The sequence below is a fragment of the Echinops telfairi genome, unplaced genomic scaffold (assembly GCF_000313985.2).
Source record: "Echinops telfairi isolate 266 unplaced genomic scaffold, ASM31398v2 ScPeMD7_7410;HRSCAF=8448, whole genome shotgun sequence".
Lineage (NCBI taxonomy): Eukaryota > Metazoa > Chordata > Mammalia > Afrosoricida > Tenrecidae > Echinops > Echinops telfairi.
The window spans coordinates 1,704,189-1,724,536 of record NW_022111310.1 but is presented as its reverse complement, the minus strand read 5'-3'; the positions used below and the strand labels follow the sequence as shown (position 1 = coordinate 1,724,536).

Genomic DNA, 20,348 nt, shown 5'->3' with positions numbered 1-20,348 from the left:
GAGGAGGAGGAGGAGGAGGAGGAAGAGGAGGAGAAGGAGAAGGAGAAGTCCATGGTAGAAACAGCTGCCCAAATCTGGGTGAGGTGGGATCTGGCAGGGGACAGTCCAGTCCAGAGAAGAGATGGCGAAGGCTGGGTCCTTTTTTTATAAAAAATCCTGACAGTGGAGACCAGTTCCCTAGCAGGCTCCCTTGTATGCAGCAAAACAAGTCTGATCAAGTCATGTTTTCTGCTGAAGTTCTGTTCCTTTTATCATAATTAAGTAAATATCATTTCTACCACAACTGAGACAAGTCAAGATGCATCATGACATCAGTTTCCTGAGTTCTAAATACAGGCTAATGTGTATCAACACCCAGTTTTCTCAGCATCCACAGTGTTGAGTAGAATAACATGTTTTCCATGGTTGTGGAATAAATAAAATCATGTCTGTTGTTTTTTAAAGAAAACATTCAGCCGTTTCTGAGTTCTCCCACCCAACACCCCACTCACTCTGCAGTGGGAATTCCGAGAACTTCAAGTGGTGGCTGACTTTCCAAGAAGGGAGTTTCTTAATTTGCTGTCACCCTAACTAGCTGTTCAAGGTCTCGTAGGGGAGAGAGACAGTAGCAGTACCTGATGAATGCCAGTGCAGCGTCTGCACAAAGGTTCTGGGGTGGGGGTGTGCCCCGATGCTGGACTAGCTGGTTGATGCCAGGGTCAAACAAGAGTTTCAGTCATTTCTGCTTGATCCACAGCCACATTTTCCAGTGCTTAACTAGTATGTGATTCTGACTTACAGCGACCCTATGGGATGGAGTGAACTGCTCTGGGTTTTCAAGGCTGTCATCTTGATGGAAGCAGACTGACACATCTTTCTTCCCACAGAGCAGCTGGTGGATTTGAACTATTGACCTTTCAGTTAGGAGCTGAGCGCTTAACCACTGCACCACCAGGGCTCTTGTGAGAGAAATACTCTATCAAATCTGTTTTTTCCCTTTGATTCCCCAAAAGAGAACTCTATTCCCCAGGCCTCATGCAGATCGTGTTAATTGGTTATTTAATCCTCACAAGCACTGCAGGAGAGGCTTAGCTGCTGTATCCGTTCACTGACTCTCTGCCATCTAGTCAATTCTGACTCATTGCAAGGCTACAGGGTAGAGTACAACTGCCCCTGTGGGTTTTCAGAGGCTGTTATTCTATGGGAACTGAAAACCTCTTCATTCTCCGCAGATCCTTGGTGGGTGTGAACTGCTGACCTTGCAATTAGCAGCCCAATGCATAACCCACTAGGCCAGCAGTTCTCAACCTGTGGGTTGTGACCCCTTTGGGGGTCGAATGACCCTTTCACAGGGGTCGTCTGATTCATAACAGTAGCAAAATGAAGTAGCAACGGAAATAATTGTGTGGTTGGGGGGTCACCACAACATGAGGAACTGCATTAAAGGGTCGGGGCATTAGGAAGGTTGAGAACCATTGCACTAGGCCACCAGGACTTCTAGCTACTGCTATATAGCAAATCATCTTGAAAGGAGTTGGCTTGAACCAGGCAACAGTAGACTTTTCTTAAAGGGCCAGGTAGCAAATATTTAGGCTTGTGGGCCATACATATAATCTCCATCACAGCTCCAACTGCTTATTGGAGCTTGAGAGCAGCCATAGACAATACATAAATGAATGAGTGTGTTTGTGTGCCAATAAAATTTTATTTACAAAAATAGCCAATTGGCTTACAGGTCATAGTGTGCCAGCCCATGCTTTCATCCATATGCTCCTTTTCATTGTCCAGGTCAGCTAAGTAATTGTTATGCTCTCAGCTCGGCCCACTTGTGCTTCTGTGGTCAGTATGGGGCAGGTAGGTAGTTCTGCTGGTCCTGACTGGGCCCTATGGCGTATTTGGGTGGGCTTGGCTGGGCCACTTGGCTTCTGTTACATGTGGTCCCTCATCCTCCAGCAGGCTCGCCCAGGCCTGTTCACATGGTGGCGGTAAGGTTCCAAGGAAGAGCAGAAGCCTGGGAGGTTTCTTGAGGATGGAAACTGGAATGCTGTTCCTTCACGGAATTCTGTTGACCAAAGCCAATCACAAGGCTAGCTACTGTTCAAAGACGGGGAGGAGCTGCATAGCCCATGACAAAGGGACGGATACACACAAGCCTTCACTGGTGCTATCTACACTACCACAGGCAGTATTGCTCCCATATTATGGATAAGGAAACTGAGGCAGAGAGGAGAAATGCTAATGACCTGCCTAATTAAGGTTACAGTTACCAAGTGATAGATCCAGGACTCTTGCATAGAGCCTGAGTTCAAAACCTTTTGTATCAGAGTTTCCACAATGTGAGCGGCAAGAGTAAGTCTCCGATATTTACTGAAGTGGACATTATGTGTCTTCTCTGCCGTAATGTACCTCTCCTTGCACCCCCTTGCCCTGACCCCCTCCCCACCTTCCAGCCTGGGCCTTACTTGGCTATAGATGCCCCAGAGTTGGCTCAAATAGCTCCCTCCCCCATCTGCCTCTGAGCGCCATAAATGAGATGTTAATACAGCACTTGAGTTATTTCATAGAAAAATTCTGCGCACAGAGTTGGCGCATCCCAAGGGGACGGCTGCACAAAATGTGTGTCTTGTAACTGTCATGTCTTCTCATTTTAACTCCAAGTGTTCCCTCCCTCCACGGACTGGCAAAGCTGCATGTGCTCTGTTCTAAGAAAAGACCAGTTGGTACCTTAGCCCTTATCTCCATGGAACTTCCCTTTCCTTAAAGGAGATCAGGTGACTGCCCTTTCTAATCTGACAATCTCAGAACATGAATGATTATCCCTCGACTTGACCCTCAAGACTTGACCCTGTTCTCTCCCCTCAAAGCATTTCTGACCATAAAATCGGTTTTAAAAGGCAAATCTGAACCAGGTGTGGCTTCCTCCACCCTCGAGCAAAGCTAAACTGGCATGTGGTCCAGCCAGAGCTTCAAGCCGATTTGTGGTTCGGGCCTGGCCAAACCAGAACAGACCTGAGTCTTAAAAAAATGTGGCTGATTCAGAACATTTTAACAGGAATGGGAACAATGGTGGGTCAGAGTCCTGGAATGGGAGAGTCGGAAGAGACTTGTCGAGCCCTGTCAGGAGCCTGCTGCTCCTGGGGGGTGCAATGGGTTGGAACTGACAGTGATGGCAATGAGTGTAGGTTTTAGAGTGGAGAGTAACCCATTCAGAGCAGCACAGCCGGCCACTACTGGTTTAGACTCAGGTGGTCCAGAGGTTTGGTGGCTAGGCAGTGCACACTCACTTTGCTCCTGTGCTCTTTGAGGGAGTTTGCCTTTCTAGCTGGGCTTGGACCCGTAATCTCTCCTGTTCCTGTTAGAGTTCTGTTTCACCCACATATTAACAATTTAGGGTTCATCCTAGTGTTATTGGCCATGACTGATCCAAGCTGAACTGGTTTGAAGGCCAGGATCAAACCTTTTTCAGCGTAATTCAGCTTGTAGCTGATTTTCATATCTTACGCATGGAGCTAAGGGATCCATGGGGAGTCGGTGCAGTCAGTTATTGAATGTAGTCCTTCTAACTATAGTCTTTGTAATGACCGCCAAATGACTAGAGAGAACTATGCAAGTGAGAAGTGCTTGTGCCCAGTCAAGGGGATTATTATTAATTTAAATAAAGGTACATGGCACCTTTGTGTTAAGGCCATACAAATAAGGTGTATGGATCCCTAATGTGGGAGTTGGTCAGTTTTGCCATCAAGCTAGGCGTGAAGTGAACCATCTTAGAGGCAGAAAGGGACATCATGACCAGCAGGAAAGAAGAACTAGGGGTACAGCATGTACTCTGGACCTGGGATGCTTGCACCGAGAACCTCTTCTATCCAGGAGGCAGAGCTGTGACACTGGAGACAGCAGGCAATAGTGAGAAGTGGTAGCAGAGAAGTGGTATTGGAACCGTGAGGCAGACACAGACGGAGTTGGACTTCTGAACCCAGGGGTGGGCAGGAAACTTGCTGATAGAGTGTTGTGCCAGACACTTACCTGCAGAGTTAAAAGAGCTTTGTAAGACTTGCGCAAGCTTGACAGAGGCCAAGAGGCCTCAGGGATAAGAGACTGGGGGACTGTGGAGGGGTGTGCCTGTGAGTTCTGCTGAGAAGAGGCTGCCCTGGTTGAAGAACTGTATCCTGAGTTGTTTCCTGTCCTGAATTGTAACCTGTTACTTCTGTAATAAAACCTATTCTTATAAGTGTTGTCTGTGAGTGTAGCCACTGCAACGAACTATTGAAACCAGAGAGAAGTAGAGAGTGTCGTGGGAGGAACAATTGGTTGTCAGAATTGAAAAGAGTCCTGGAGGTTGGAGGCATGTCTGACCTCTATCTCATAGCAATCATTCTTGAGCTGTTTTTTCTCCTTCCTTATGTTAGGGAGGTCAGGTGTCTCCACCATGCCATTTTGACTTAGCTCTGTATTCAGCCTTAGCCCTATAAAATACAACGGGATTTGTGACTTCGAAGCAAAGCTGGAATGGGTTGGCGGATGACAGAAGCCCTGGCGGCTCTCCAAGCATTGATTGGTGTTGGTGATGCCAGGGTTCCTGCAGGATGGAGTCAGAGGCTGCAGTGGGCTCTGCCCCTCTGACTTTGTAGCTTCTGTTTGGGCCTATGTGGATAGAGGAATTGCTAAAGGCAGGCAGGAACCCTGTGGATACAGTGGATAGTGCCAGCCATAAGAAGGAGCTTATTTCCTAGGGAGGACCCAGGAGCCAGTGTGTGATCTGCATGGCCGATTCACCTACAGAGTGCAGGGGCTGAGCTGATTCTGGTCATGACCTTGAGTCCATGGAGCCAAGGAGAAAAGGTTCCTCTCCACCAAGTGAAGCAGGAAAGGTTTCTAGAACCAGGAGGTGCTTCAATCAAAAAAGGCATAATCATTTGAATTAATAATACAAGCAATATAAGTGAACATTTCTGTGGCTGTGTTAAGTTATGGGCTGTTTACCTTTGTTTTTTGAGGTCAGTGCTACTACTGTTCCCATTTTACATCTGAGAAAACTGAGGTACAGAGGTTAATGACTTGTCTAAGGTTGCAAAGCCAGTATGTGCACATGATGGAATTTGAATCTCCTTCGAATTGACTCGATGGCAGTGAGTGATCCAGCCAGTCAGCATGTGGCCACTATGCCATTCCACCTCGAGCTGCAGTGTCATTCGTGAATTTTCTGCCATGTGTCTAGGGTTACTCTTTCTCCAACCCCCTTCTGGAAGTCTCCTAAAGCTGGAAGAGCATGTAATTAAGCCACTTCTCAGGGATGTGCAGAGCCAGCGTCCAGGTTGCTAGCCTCGCAGCCTGTGCCCAGTGCCTTGTGCAGTGGAGATGCCGTAGCAGAGCCACGGGCCCACAGGAAGGTGACAGCCTGATTGACTTCCTCCTCACAGTGTGTTTTGATTCTGAAATGCTGTACTGAGTCGGCTCTGAGGCACGCCGACAGAGGACCGTGCCTTCATAATGGAATTTTCCTTTTCTTCCTGTGTGGTATTTTCCAGTAATAGTTCTGTGAATGTTTCACTTTCAGAGGCACTGACTTCCTGAGAGTAGGAGCGAGGAAGACCACATTTTCCTCTAAATCATTCAGTTCCTTTTCATTTTCTCGGGGGTGGGGGGTGGGGGGTGAGGGTTTCACTGAGTCTCCTATTAGGCAGTAGAGGAAGGCTCTCCGAAGTGGACTGAGGGCTAGAGAGAGAATGAGTCAGGGCCGTGGGAAATGACTCAGGCCTACTGCGTCCAAGCAATAAGAGCAAAACAAGTCAGACAGGGGCTTCCTAAGGCCCCTGAGGGGAGAAGTGACTTAAGGAGTTAGGCAACTGAGGGATGGACACAGCTTACACTACTGGGTCTTAACTTGTAGGCAGGGCCAAGGGACCCACACCTAGTCCTTTCTCAGCATTCATTCATTGAACAAGGGTTTCTGACAATCCACTACATGCTAGGTATTGTTCTATCTAGGGTCTGGGAGACAGCCATGAGAAAAGCAGATGAAAAAATCCTCCCTCCATTGAGCAGAGTCAAGCAGTGGAGTATGTCCAGGTTGTGAATCTTGTCAAGGAAAAGTACCAGGAAAAAGAGAGGAGGGTGGGCCTGGGTTTGGGTGGGGTGCTACTGCAGATGGGTGTCCAGGTAGAGCTTTGCCAAAGAAAATGAGGGAGTGAGCCACATGGCTCTGCAAGACAAGAGTGCTCTGAGCAGGGGGAACAGCCAGCGTGGAAGCTGGAGGCAGGGGCATGCCTGGAATGACTCAAGGAGTAGCATGCCAACCATTGTGACTGAGTGGAGCAGGTGGAGGCATGAAGGGGCCGTTTCCAGCCGAGGATGGTGTGTGGTCAGATGATATACAGCCTCACAGCCACTGGAAGCTCTCTGCCACTAATGCAGAGCAAGATGGGAAGCCAGCAGAGTTCAGAGCAGGGGAGCACTCTGGTTGCTAGCCTCACGGAGAGCAGGCTGGAAGGGACACGTGAGGACGTGGGAAGAGCAGCAGCCCCCTGACCAGGGTGCTAGCAGTGGATGGTCAGAAGTCAATTCAGACATATTATCAAGATGGAGCCAGCGGGGGTTTCCTGACAGATCAGCATTGAGGTGTGAAGGGAGGAGAGGCGTTAGGGAGGCCTCAGGGTTTTGCTTAAGCCACTGGGAGGACAGTGTTTCCCTTAGATAAGCTTGGGAGACTGGGAAGTAGCCACAGCCCAACAGTGGATTCGATTGATAACCGAGCCCCCAGTGCTGGGGGTATAGTTCAAGGTGCATGCTGGCTTCCAGGTCCTCCAGCCCTGGCAGGTGGAACCCAGAGAAGACGGTGTGACCCAGGCCAGGACTTGAGGGGTGGAAACAGGGAAGCTACCAGAAAGAGGAGAGCATCTGAGAGGTGGGTCCAGGGGAAAGTGGGATGGGGCATTCCAGACCAGAGGGAACTTGAGGACAAATTAGAAGAGTGCGCTATGTTGGTGCATATATCCAGAGCACTGGGTGGGGGGTGGGGAGCCAGGGACAGAGGTAAGTGGGAGAAGGGGTTGGGTGCCCAGTGGTCTGGAATTCTGCCAGGGGTAATGATGGGTGCCATAGTTTGGTCTGCAGGTCTCCTTTGGACCTCCTTCATTGGGGTCTGCTGCTGTTTTCAGAAGCAGTGCATTTCACTGATGTCCACTTTTGATCCTTGGAAGTGTTCCCTTATGCAGAGTTGACTGGACAGGGCTGCAGGGAGGTGGAAGATGAGTAGGAGAAATGGAACTTTCTCGGTTTCTCTAGGCCATAGCTAAATTGTGGAAATGAAAATAATGAGATTGTTCTTCCTGGTGATGCATGGGACATTTTGTTGGCCTTTCATTCCCAGAAAGTCAGATGGCCCCGCAATTGCACTGTGGTCCAAGAGTGCATCCCAGAGCCAGTATGTGATTCTTGGAATGCACAGCCCCTACCTGCCCTTCTGTGTGGGGCAGTTGTAAGTGGGCTGAGCTCTGAGGCAGCTTCCTGCCCCAGCAAGGGGTGAGCTTGGATTGTAAGGTACTGTTGGAGGTTCAAAACCCACTAGCCATTTCCCATGAGAAAGAGGAGACTGTGTGCTTCTGTGAAGATTCTCCCTCTTGAAATCCCATCACTCCATGACAGTGCAGGTGGGATTTTATTGTTTCTCTGCAGTAACTACCCGCCCCCCATGCCTTTTAACAAAATTGAGACATGTTTGGTATAGGAAATATAACACACACACACACACCCCAAAAAAACCCAGCAAAAAAGACCCCACCAAACCCACTGTTGTTGAGTCAATTCAGACACACAGCCACCCTGTATAGTTTCCAAAACTAAATCTTTATGGGAGCAAACAGTTTCATCTTTCTCCCTTGGAGCAGTTGGTGGGTTTCAACCACCAACCTTGTAGTTAGCCCCATGCATAACCCACAGACCACCGTAGACAATATAGATAGGCAGAGCTAAACTTAGAAACCAACTCTAAGTCTATAACTCAAAGAAACTACCTCTAACATTTTACAGTTCCCTGCCTCTCTTTTTTTCAAAATATAAATATTCATTTTCCCCCTCATAAAAATTGAGTCATGCTATGAGTGTCCTTATATTTCTTCTCACTTAAACACAGGGAAGGATGTCTTCATTATCCTAAACTGTCAACAACAGTAATTTAATGCTGTATAGCATTGTTTGTGTGTTTATACTCTTAATTCATTTTCACTAATTTAACAGCTCTGTAATAAAAATCCTTTGTAACCAATTCTTCCCATAGGTATACGCTGTCCCTCTCCCAGCCCCCTCTCTATCCTGCTCCTTCCCCTTGAATTCATTTTCAGACAGAGAATTGTTGGGCAAGAAGGTAAAATTTTTGATACATGGTTTGAAATTAAAGGTTAATTTTTTTTAAATAATGTCTTTGTTTTTGTTGGTGTTGAGAATATACCAACTCACCCATTTCTACACGCACAGTGCACGGACATTGGTGACATTCTCCAAATTGGGTGCCCATGCTCACCCTCCTTTTCTGTGTTATTCCTGCCCATTAACCTAAGCTCGCTGCCCCCTAAGTTTCTTATCTAATCTTCCCAGGTGCTGCCATCAGTTTGATCCTGTGTTCAGATTGATCTTTCCAAGAGCACAGTGCTCAAGGCAGATAATTCTTTGCCAGCTAAGCTAAACTGTTGTTTGGTTTTAAGAAGACTTCAGGGGGACATTTTTGACTTAAGATGTAGAGATTATCACAGGACTCTAGTCTTAGGGGTTCCAGCATCTATGGCTCCAGAAGAAGGCTCCTGCCCCCTGCCCCCCCCCTCCTTCCCCCCAAAAAATGTTTCATAGTTTTACTGGCATATATATATATATTTTTTTTTTCACATATCCTATGATTTGCTCATTTAGTCATACTAAAAGAAGGTGACATTTGGATGCACTCTCTCATGTTGTGACAAGTCCACGCCCATTTGACCTGTCTTGCACAGCACTGGGGACGGGCAGGCCAGTTAGTTGAATTTGCCATTTCTTGATTTGCCTGAACATACAGTGATAGACCATTTGAGGTATCTTAGCTACAATTGTGTCCTTATACTTGCGTCTTGTGGGCGTCCTCTCCTACTGCAGGGTCGTGCTTTTTATTGATTTGTAAGAGCTCTTTGGGGATTAGGGATGGCAGCCTGCTTGTCTGCCATCTGGGCTGCAGAATGGTTTGTACAAGTGTGTGTGCTGCCTCTCATTTCTGTGTCTGCTGATTGCCATGCCTTCCAAGGAATTGTTTTCTGCCCTTCTATCTGTCTTTGTGCTCTTCATGACTTCTTGAATGTGCTGCTTAGAAAGTCTTCTTTGGACCAAAATTTACTTCCTTTGTCTTATTAATGTACTTATTTTTACATTGAAACGAATGTGCCTGGGGTTTGCTTTCATGGTATGAGGCAGGATTTTAATTTCATTTTCCTGATTCACTAGGCTGTTTCTGGACCTTCTCCCTTGCTCTTGACCTGTCTGTATTTCTTCAAGTGCCTTTTTAGACAGAAACATTTTGACTCTGTCTCAGGCTGGCCGTGCTGAGGGCCCATCAGCTATTATAATGATGATGAAGGCTTGTCTTTCCAAAATGACACCTTTCAGGGGCAGATATCTATGTGTTCATTACACTTTCAACCTCGCTGCATCTAAGAGGAACTAGGCATTAGCACTTCATCTTTCGGCACCAGACATTATGCAGTAAGTGGATGTGGTCTCTGCCTCCCTCCCCCCTCGCCCCCTGCCAACGATCATGGGGCCAGATTGTCCAGGTGTGCTGGGGCTACCTGTCCTGTGGTTTGCCCTCTCTAGGCGGCTTTCTCTGAGCAGGTCTGTTTCCTCTTCCACACAGTGACTTGTTGAGAAAGGGATGTAGTTCTAGTTCTGTCCCAGGTCCGGTGGGGCAATCAGATGAGTAAGCCCCAGCCCTCAGCAAGGACTCAGGGCTCTCTCCAGAAGTGTCTCTAATGCAAGACAAGAAGTTCAGTGCCAGCAGAGTAAGAGGCAGGTAATAGCCCTCTAAGTGGAGGAGAAAGCACTTGGGGGGGGGGGGGGGGCAGGGGACATGGGCACCAGCAGGGTACATTATGGGTAGAAGATAGACTTGAAGCTGTAGCGAGTAGAAACTAGATGATTTGGGTCACTGAGTTCTTAACTGCCCCCTCCCACTCCCCGCCACCTCCTCCCCCAGTGCATCCTTCAGTCAACTAGAAACCCTTTCTGAGATGTTGTTTGCTGATCCTGGCCTGGGCCAGTGTCTGGATAATCCATCTTGCGGAGTCCACAGTGATGTTTGAGACATTAATGAATAGTTGTCAAAGGAACAGATTAAGTCTAGGAGCGTTCACTGGGAATAAATCAAGAAAAAAACCTGCAGATTTCTGAACCCTGGTGAGCCTTTTTATGGCTCTGAGAGGCCAGAGCTGACTGCCTATTGCGCTGCAACATGTGTCAGTCACCTGACATTTGAAAACATTCCACTGCAGCCCAAGGAAATGATTTGGGGGCCATATAGCCAGGGTGTCAGGACTTTGGGGGCTCCTCAGACACTTATAATGTGCATCTAGGTCGAACACTGCTGTGCTAGGAACTCCCCAGTCCACCACTCCTCCATCCATTCTCGAAAACTTCCAGTGATGAGAGACTGGTCTCCTTCCCAAAAGTTGAGAGAGTTTTCTGATGTTCACTTGAATTTAGGAGGTGTTTGTAAAGTACCTGGTGTTTATGAGCACTCTGTTGTTTGATCCCATTCTCTACCCAGTCTCCTGCTTCCCCACTGTGACTCTTGGAGGTCAAGTAGAACCAGTCTACTAACCCATCTTCCACATGAAGACCCTCTGATCATATCTTCAGAGGCAGAGGGAAGTTACAGGCTGTAAATTTCCTCAGAGGCTACCAGCCAGGACCAGCTCCTCTAGGCAAGGACTCTTTAGCCGTAGCAGCAAGAAGTGACAGGTTTGGAGCTGGTGCCAGGCGGGTGGGGGACGGTTGGCACTGCAGAGTTAACTACAGAGAAGTGACCAGGAGTGGAGAGCAGCATCAGATTCAGAGGTGGAATTGGGGCTCTCGGAACACAGAGAGAAGGTGGGCAGCCAGGTGTAGATTCCAGGGGTACAGCTCTGGGATCTCTCATTCTGGGCCCTCAGTCCTAAACAAGTAGCAAGCTGAGCAGAGGTTGTCCGACTGAAAATGGCATGGTGTCAGAAGCCAGCGATGATGCTGTGTCCTTCACAGGGGTATAGTTAGCAAGGCCATGCACCACAGAGACCTAGAGCTGTGAGGTCAAGCACACAGGCCCCTGCTAGTGTTCCCCCTGGGTGGGAACAAGCCCTGGCTCTGGGGTCAGAGACCTGAGCTCAGATCCTAGTTCTGGTCTGGTGCTCAGAAGCTTTGTAACTTCAGGTGAGTGGTTTCCTTCTTCATGTCCTGTGAGCACCGCATGCATTCCTGGGCTCCTGCTTGAGGCTGCGCACTACTCCTAACACCTTCCCAGCTGGCTCCTCACGATGGGTTGTGGAGGTGGCGCCATCTGAACCCCCATTTCACAAATGAGGAAATGCTGTAAAAATGACCTCCAGGGTAAGTGTGGGGGAAATTCCCTTCTCTTTCAGTCCCACTCTTCCACCAGCCTTTGACTCCCCCTCTGATACAGGGCTTAAGTACAATCACCTCGAGTGGCTAGGCACAGTCTCTGGTCCACAGTAAAGGCATTATGGATGTTCTTCTGTGTTGCCTACCTTCTTTCTGGAACCTCAGCCAGACTAAAACACCAGACTTTCCGTAGTCACTGTCAAACCAGTGGGGGGCAGCCCTTGCTGGCCTGGGGATGCCATCCTTAAAGAGTGGGCTTGTCCTGATCTTGATGGGTCGGGTTGTATCTGACCCATGATTCTCCACAGCCAGTGAGAAGTGAAAGCTTTCCTAAGTGCTGCATATGTTAACCCATTGATGCCCACAGTGCTCCCTCCCTCTGAGGTCAAGTCTATTAAGAGTCCCACTTTTACAGATAGGGAACTGAGGCAAACAGGTCTAGTACCTTGCCAGAGGGGCACTAGGGGGTCAAACCAGGAGTCAAACCTGGCTCCTGTATTTGCCCCTCACCCGTACAGCATAGTGACCCAGGGCGGCTCTCAGCTACTGCCCGGTGGTTCCAGCATCCTGAGGCCAGAGTCATTTAAAAAGGCTGCTCTCGTGCTGATAAAGTGTCTGGTTTGGGCCAGGCCCCAAACTGTCAAAAGAGTATCAGCGAGGGCTTCTAGGAGGAGTTTGCCTTGTGAATGGAGAGGGTATGGAGGTTGAGAGATGTGAGGAGGGCATCCTAGGAGGGGTGCTGTGCAGTCCCAAGTAGCTGAAGTTGAGGCTATGGGGAGTCCAAGGGTTGGGGGGTGCTGGAATGGGTGATGGGATCCGTGTCAGTAGGCCCCAGGGCCAGGCCAGCCATTGGTCTTTGTTCCATGAGTAACCAAGAGCCGTCCAAGGCGGTGGGCCTGAGAGTGAAAGGCTCAATCTGTGCTTTCAGAAAGCCTGCAGCCTGCACCCTAGGGAGGGAGCTAGCAGGCGGGAGTGGGGTCCCAGTTAGGAGGAGGACAGAGGCTTTAGGTGGAGTTAGCAAGGGCCTGACCCCTGTTCGCATCCTTCAGCCTTGAGATCTTCGACTAGATTGCTTAGACAGCTCTCAGATGACACTGGTCAATCGAAGGAGATTGACCAGAGTGCTGTTCAGGGGGATAGATTTTTTCTGGTTGCTGTGTCAATAGCAGAAGATGCCCTCTGTGAGTTTGTAAGTTACTCAGTCTACCGGGCCATTTGTCCTCCTTCTGTCAGAATTGGACAGAGCCCGAAGAAGTGGTCATAGAGTCTGGGTCGGACCTGGTGGCCCTTCTGGCAGGAGCAGGGTGGGAGGAGGCCTTTAGGAATTAGCCAACACCTCAACTGCTCATTGGTGCAGCAAATGGAGCAGGAAAAAGCAGCCCGGCCTTGCAGAGGTGGAGGGCCTTCCCTCCAAGGTGCGTCCAGATTGGACTTGAACCACCAGCCTTTCAGTTAGCAGCTTCCCAGTACATGGAGGAATGGGAGCACCTGGATGCTGGGCCTAAATGGTGGCCTATGCTGGAAGACTGACCTTAGAGGACACTCGTCAAGGGGAGAAGCTCTTTGAGAGAGTACTCAGATTCTTTCAGGTCCCCAGAGAAGAAGAAACATTAGCCTTGAGACATTTGCTAGACTCAATTGAAGAGCCCCCTGAGGATCCCAGGCCAATTTCTTGCACAGTCCCTGCTGAATCAGACAGGCCACTCCAGCCAGGAAAGCTCACTTTACATCCCAGAAGAAGTACTCTCTCTGTGAAGAGGTTGGGATAACCTTGCCATCAGTCCAGCTCAGTAAGCCAAGCCATACGCAGGGGCAAGTCAGCTGACTGCTGAAGGTGTTTGAAAACCCAGGCAAAAGTGGTGTGATTGTGAAGTGACAAGATGTTGGAATCAGTGTCATCACTCCATATCACCCGTAGTCAGCTGAGACACACGGTCACAGCTTGGACCACACACCCAAGTCTTGGGCCCAGAGGTTGTCAAAAGTGCACACACATAAGGAACCAGCAAAAGCAGCATACACTTGGCCCAAATCCAGCAGAAGGAAAGAAATTATGGGCTCTTGCTTCCTTCCTGTCCTCTTATCCTCTGTCCCTACCGCCCTGAGTTTTGTCTTCCACCTGGTGTCATCATCTGCCGTCTAGGATAAAAGTGGACCTGGCTTTGGAAAGGCAGAGAGACCTCTCTCCATTTAGGCACAACCCTCTGTTTCAGGACCCCTTAAAGATGGTTCCACACCATGCCCCTGGAAGAAGCAGAAATGGCTGATAGAGACAGCTCAGAGAGAGATGCTGATTAAGTACGGCAGTTTGGTTTGGGTAGGAGGAATTGTAGTTCATGAATTGAGTTAGTGCAGTCTTTGTTTTCTTCCTTTTCTTTACAAATGTCTTTTCTATTGTTGTTAACTGCCTGACCTTTTGGAGGACTGGTTATTCCCAAAATATGATAATGCCTTTGCTTTTGATGGTTTCTCCCAGTTTCACCAGTTTCTCCATCAAACAGCAAGCGCTCCAGGGTGCTGGGTCTTGGGAAGCTCCGACATTTACAGTTCCAGCTCTGCTCCAAGATGTCTTCCCGTGAAAGTAAATTCAGCTGTGCACTTCCATTCATTCAGTGTCATGTTACATTTTAAAATCACCACCTCAATTCTTACAGAGAAGGGGTTTCAGATCTCTAAAGGGTATCAAGACAAGTAGTTTATACATTCTTAAGTAGTCTCAAAATTTTCTTTCTTCCCTGGGGGAAGAGGCCTGGCTTTTTAAGAAAATCTATATACAGTATTTGCATTTCAAAGGCAAGTTTGAATGTGAAATCTAAGGGGATCTTGCATCCACAGTCTAAAAATTAGGGGCAAGAACACTTGATTGTTATTGTTCAGTCTAGTCCTGTAGGGAGTGTGTGTGCGTGTCTGTGTGTGCACCTCTTTTTCCTTGTTGGTTCTTTGGTGGTAAAAGGGAATCTCTTGCAGTGCCAGAGGAAAGACCTGTGGAAGCAGCAGTAGAGGGCATGGAAAGAGCATTATGCGTAGGGTCCATCAGGGTTTAGGTTGTAGGTCCGTAACCTTATGTGTCACCTTGTTCCCATCTTTAAATGGGTGCTCATCCCTGTCATGAGGTCAGATGAAAGGATTGTGAAAGGACTTTGAAGACAGAGCTGCTACTAAAAGGTTGTAGACTTGATTCCAGGTCCAAAGGAGGGAAACCGTGATGGCTCCAGAGAAAAGCTTGAAAGTTGTTCTTCTTTGACAAAGCAGTTCCTCTCCCAGGAACTTGTCCTGAAGACCAGGTGAAGAGTCACAGTGATTGAGTTACAAAGGCATTCAACTGTGTGGACCACGGCAACATTGCGAAACATGGGAATTCCAGGACACTTAATTATGCTCATGTGGAACTTGTGTGTAGACCAAGAGATGTGCGCTGGGGTTGTATCATTCCCCTGTTGTTGTGTGCTGGGGTTGTATCGTTCCCCTGAACGGATAATCCAAGAAGCTGGGCTGTATGAAGGATGCAGCATCAGCATCGGAGAACGGTTCAGAACAGGTGATGGTCTTGATATATAGATGGCACAACCCTGATTACGGAAATCCTGACAACTGGATCACTAAACACATCGTGATAAACAAGGAGATCCTTTTCCTTGAATCCCCAGTCACCACGCACAGAAGCCTCAGTCAAGAAATCAAACAACCGGGGCAATGAATGTACAAATGTGCTTTACACAATTGATGTATGTATGGATTGTGATAAGAGTTGTATTAGCCCCTAATAAAACGATTAAAAAAAAAAAAAGAAATCAAACAACATACTTAACTGGCCGGGGAGACACCATGATCATGAAGGTGGTTTTCCCAGGGTGAGGCTTATCCATTGCATTCCGGATGTGCTGACCCCTGCGATTTCCCCAAATGTAGGAAACTCATAATTTGTGGTAGTGGGGGACTGCGTTCATGCTCTCCCCTAGAAAAAAAAAAAATCAAATGATGTCATTGCACTGGGCAAATCTGCCTGTCAAGTACGTTCAATCGGTAAAGAGCCAAGATGTCACTTTGAGGACTAAGCCCTCAGCCCAATGCCGTCTAGTCAGTTCTGCTTCAGGATAGGATCACACAGGAGAGACCAGTCCTTCCTTGGAGTCCCTCCTTCCTTGGAGAAGGACATCATGCTTGGTAGAATGGAGGGTCAACGGAAAGAGGGAGCCCCTGAAGGAGATGGATTGACATGGTAGCAGCAACAATGGGCTCAATCGACAACTGAGAAAGGTACAGGCCTGGGGAATGCTTTGTTCTGTTGAGCATAAGATTACTATGAGTCGGAAGCAACACCAACAGCATTGTGTCAGCTAAAACCAGTTGTCATGTCTGACAGCCCGTGTATGTCATTAGAACTCAGCTCCATGGGTTTTTAAAAGTAGATGCCCAGGTCTTCCTAGGTGCTTCTGGGTGAACTCCAACCCACCCACCTTTGGCTAGCAGCCAAGCACGTTAACCATTTGCAACACTTAAGGACCCTGACAAGTAACCTATAGCATTTGGGAAAAAAACCCACAAAACCTGGAAATTACCTAAATGTTCAACCAGAGGAAACTGTTGAAGTGTGTATGCAGATGAGACGCAGCCAACAAAAGCTGAGTTACTCCAGGACAGTTGGATCGTTCAACAGCTCACTGTGCAGTGCTTTTTAAAAGCAGGATTGAAAAAAAAACTATTCATATGTGATCTTCTCTCCCACTTCCACCTGCATTTGTAGAAACAGACTGGAAGGAACTATTTCAAAATGTGAGCAGTGGCTAGCATGGGACGCTCGGAATCTTTCCTTCACCACAAAGGTAAAACGCCAACAACAAAACAACAGTGATCTCTCAAGCCCAAAGTGGGGTGTGTGTGTTGTGTATGTGTGTGTGTTGGTGACTTATAAGGGGTGAAGTTTAGCCCACAGCCTCACAGCTGGGGATGTGGGGGAGGGGTCCCTGAGTGAGTGGTTGAACTTCAAAGCCTGGGCTGAGAGAATGCCTCATTGTGTTGGAATGTGGGAGATGAGGATCACAGGAAGTGGTGACAAACCCTTTGTTACATAAGCTCACCGGCTGACTTGCTGGTTGGTCAGCGGGTTGGTGCCAATGCTGGCCTATGGTACTCTCCATGGGGACATCATCTGTGCGTTTCTGTGACTCCAGCCTTAGCTCTGGCTGGGATCGGTTAGGGGAACTGGCCAGCCAGACATGGGAAGCTGTACTGTGGTAGGAGAAGGTGCTGTCCAGAGTGGGGGCACTTACTGGCTGACTTGCCCACTCTCCACCCCTGAAAGGAGGGGATTTTCCCACTCTTCTCGGCTACCTCCCAGAACAAGAGCAACCTGCATTTTCCTCAGTTCCCATCTGTTTGTCCCGTGTTTACAATCCTGGACCTGCCCATGGAGCAGGCTGGAGAGGTGACTGTTCTTGCAGGTGGAAATGCTGCTGTTCAGGAGGATGGGCGGGGGGCGGGGGGGGGTTTCCCCTCTGTTAACTTCCCTGTAGGAGTCAGGCAGACGGGGCCGGGCACATCACAGGTGCCCGGTGAACCCTGGCAGTCTCCAGGGCCTTCCTGTACAGAAGAGAGAAAGAGTGTGTGTGTTGGGTTTGGGCAGTGGAATCTTGTCTAAAGAAAATATCTCGCCCTCAAGTGTGAAATGACTAACTGCTTTGCTGTTCAACTGGGTGCTTTAGATATATCCCGTCCTCATAATCTTCCCAGGAAATGTATAAGGAGGGTATTTTTCTGTTTTCAGATAAGGAAACTGAGTCAGAGAGATGAGGGATGTGCCCAAGGCAAACGTCTCTGTTTTTATTGACATACGTGTCTATCAGGCTCCCAGGGATTGTGCTCTTGGCTAACGTGTTCATTGCTGATGGACTCCCACAATTCCTGGCACAGGGCTCTGGGCCCTATAGCCACTCTGGGCTGAACTGAACAAGGAGCTTCTTCCCCCTCTGCTTGCCACTCAGTGGCTGGGTGACTTTGGCCATGTCCCAACCTTTCTCTGGGTCACATTGTCCCCATTTAGAAAGAGACCAGGAGTCTTCTATCACCGGCCCTACTCTTCTGAAGACTTCCCAGAACAGCCCCAGTCCCGTAACAGCCACCTCCAGACCGCACGCTTCTGTAAGATGAGGTTGGTGGTGTAAAAGACAGTCAGAGGGGAGAGGAGAGAGCCCCAGAGAGTTCCTACCACAAATATTTGATGGCTCTTGTTCCCAATTAATGAGACACAGATAAGGTTGCACAACTGTATAATGAAACCACATTTCAATTCACCACAATTTCATCCATTGTTTAAGGATAGCAAGTAAGGGACCCATTTTGCGCTCTTGCTTTCTCACTCCCGTTCCCTCTCCCTTTCTCTTTGCTTTATTTGCAGATGATATCCTTGATGCCATTCCACAACTCATCTGCTCTTCAGTCATTAGTGTTCACTGCGTCTGTCATTAGTGTCCCATCAGCTCTTGAGATGGTCTCTAGAGTCAGGTGGCACATACTCAAAGACATGCTTGGTAAAGTTGAGGGTCAGTGAGCGAGGGGATGACCTTCAATGAGAATGCTCGGCATAGTGTCTGAAACAATGGACTCACACAGGAGTGACCGCGAGGAAGGATGGTATTGGACTGGGCACTGTTGCCTTCTGATGTACACAGGGTGGCTGAGCCACAGTTCATTCCATGGCACCTACCAATAGCAACAACAGGGTTTAAGGCACATGTCCTGCTCCTGGCAACCTGGTACATTCATTCCTTGCCATGATCACCCACCTTTCACTTAAATTGGTTTTTGGGGAAAAAAACCAAAAAACCATGGAAACTTTCTGAGACTTAAAGCCACTTTAGCAGATGGAAGATCTATCATCCGCCGAGATGTTCAAAAGATTCCAACTCATAGCAACCCTAGGGAACTATCCCATAGGGTTTCAAAGGCTGAAATCTTTATGGAAGCATCTGCCATGTCTTTCTCCTTTGAGCAGATGAGGGGTTTGAACCACTGACCTGTCAGTTAGCAACTGGGTGCTCTAACCACTGGCCCACTAGGGTTCCGTCTATAGCACAAAAGTAGTTATCAATAGGAGGGAGATGAGGGGTCATGACTGTGCTCCGTTAAGAGTTCTTTACAAAAGTCAAGCCTGCCACCTCCGGCTCTGAAAGTGGCTCATGTCTTTATGGATCCTGTCCATGCTGACCGGTTTTCTGTTATTTCACACAAACCTCTATTGACCTCCCAGAAAGTCCCTTCACTCCCATTGCTTTCTTATAAGCTGTCTCTGACCTAGACATGCTGGAAGATCTTTAACCACTGCTTACTTGCACAAAAGGGACAAACATGCTCGTATCAAAAGGCTAGGTTTACGAAGAGACCATGTCCCCCATTCAACTGTCCGGTGGGATCTCTTGCCTTCTCTTTGGCTTCTGGGAAAGATGTAGGAAATGGACACTGTCAAACTTGTTAGTGCTGCCCGAGGAGAAGCTGCACACTCGGGGCTTGACCCTCTGGCCCATCTTTCATCTTCCATCTTCCAGCTGTCAGTGCTTACATACCTACCCTCACAGCGTCTGTAACGTCCCCGGCCCCCAGCTCGAGGCTCCCGCTGGCCCTCACGCTTCTGAGGGACTTCCTGCCGCTGGAAAGCTCCTGCATCTCACCAGGACGTGGGACTTACACAGAGGCCTCGCTGTTGTTACATGTGGCCTCTTGGGTCTGTCCAAGTCCAGCTCGGATTCGTGCCATTGAGAAGGCTACCTGCTATCCCTCCCTGTCTTCTTCTCTGGACACCTGGACACGTCCCTGTAGCTCTGGGAGCAATGTCCTCCACAGCATGGCTCCTGGCCCACAGTCCCTCAGGGTGCCAGGCTTCTGGAGAGCCAGAATGCACCTCACACAAGGCCTGGCCCAGAGTGGGTCCAAGAATGCTTGTCAGATGAGTGGCCTCAGAGAGGGGAGGCTGGGCCTGGTGGACTCTGAAACCCCCAACTCTGCAATAAATCCAACACAGGAAAGCACCTGAAACCCCTGTGCCCTCTGGAGCAGCCAGGATGCTAAATTATAGGCAGCTAATGGTCCTCTAACAAGTTGAGTGGCTTCTGCTGCCTGCTGAGGTGGTAAGACTCGTGGGAAGGGGGGGGGCACCTGGGAAATCAGCTTCCCCCCTTCCCAGGGGTGGGACAGGGAGGGGCAGTGGTCCCCAGTGTTGAGCATTGTAGGCAGCGTTCTGGGCTAGGCGCTTGCTGTGCGGGTCTACGGAGGGATCAGGGCAGTGGTGCTTAGGGGTCCTTCAGCTCCTTTCCATCCTACCTGGAGCATAATTAGTGCTCAGGAAATATTTGGTGAACGGACTGCTGAATGAGGCTAGAGTTTTCGGGAAAGATTTGTTAGGAAGATGGAAGGGCCTCAGATGCCACACTCAGGAGCTAATTGTGCCCTTGCCCCACAGGCACTGAGGACTCAGGACCTGCTTATGCAGGGAGGGACTGCTGCACAGCATGTGTCGCACTTACCCCATTATTTGCCCTTTCCGGTGTGGCTGAGGTGCCAAATAATAAGGTGTTGCGCTGCACAAAGCGCTTCCTTGTGCCGGAGAGAGGCAGGACCAGCCTTGGAGCCAGTTGGCCAGCGGGCTCTCCTTTCTGTAATTTATGGGCAGTGGCAGGTTGGAGTGGGCTGCCAGGCAGAGCCAGGGCTTGCCTGTCTCTCTGGGTCGCCGCCTCAGCTTGCTGGCTCCAGCACCAGGTTGTGGCCCTGCT

The 20,348-nt window shown here is 48.9% G+C and overlaps 1 protein-coding gene and 1 non-coding gene across 2 annotated transcripts in view; both read left to right on the top strand.

Moving 5' to 3' along the window:
• The window catches only part of SHB (SH2 domain containing adaptor protein B), a 114,442-nt gene that overhangs the window by 3,903 nt on the left and 90,191 nt on the right, over positions 1-20,348 (top strand). The window lies entirely within an intron of this gene.
• On the top strand, positions 15,387-15,544 carry LOC115871893. The gene has a single exon (XR_004047534.1). It is a non-coding gene; the product is annotated as a U1 spliceosomal RNA (small nuclear RNA).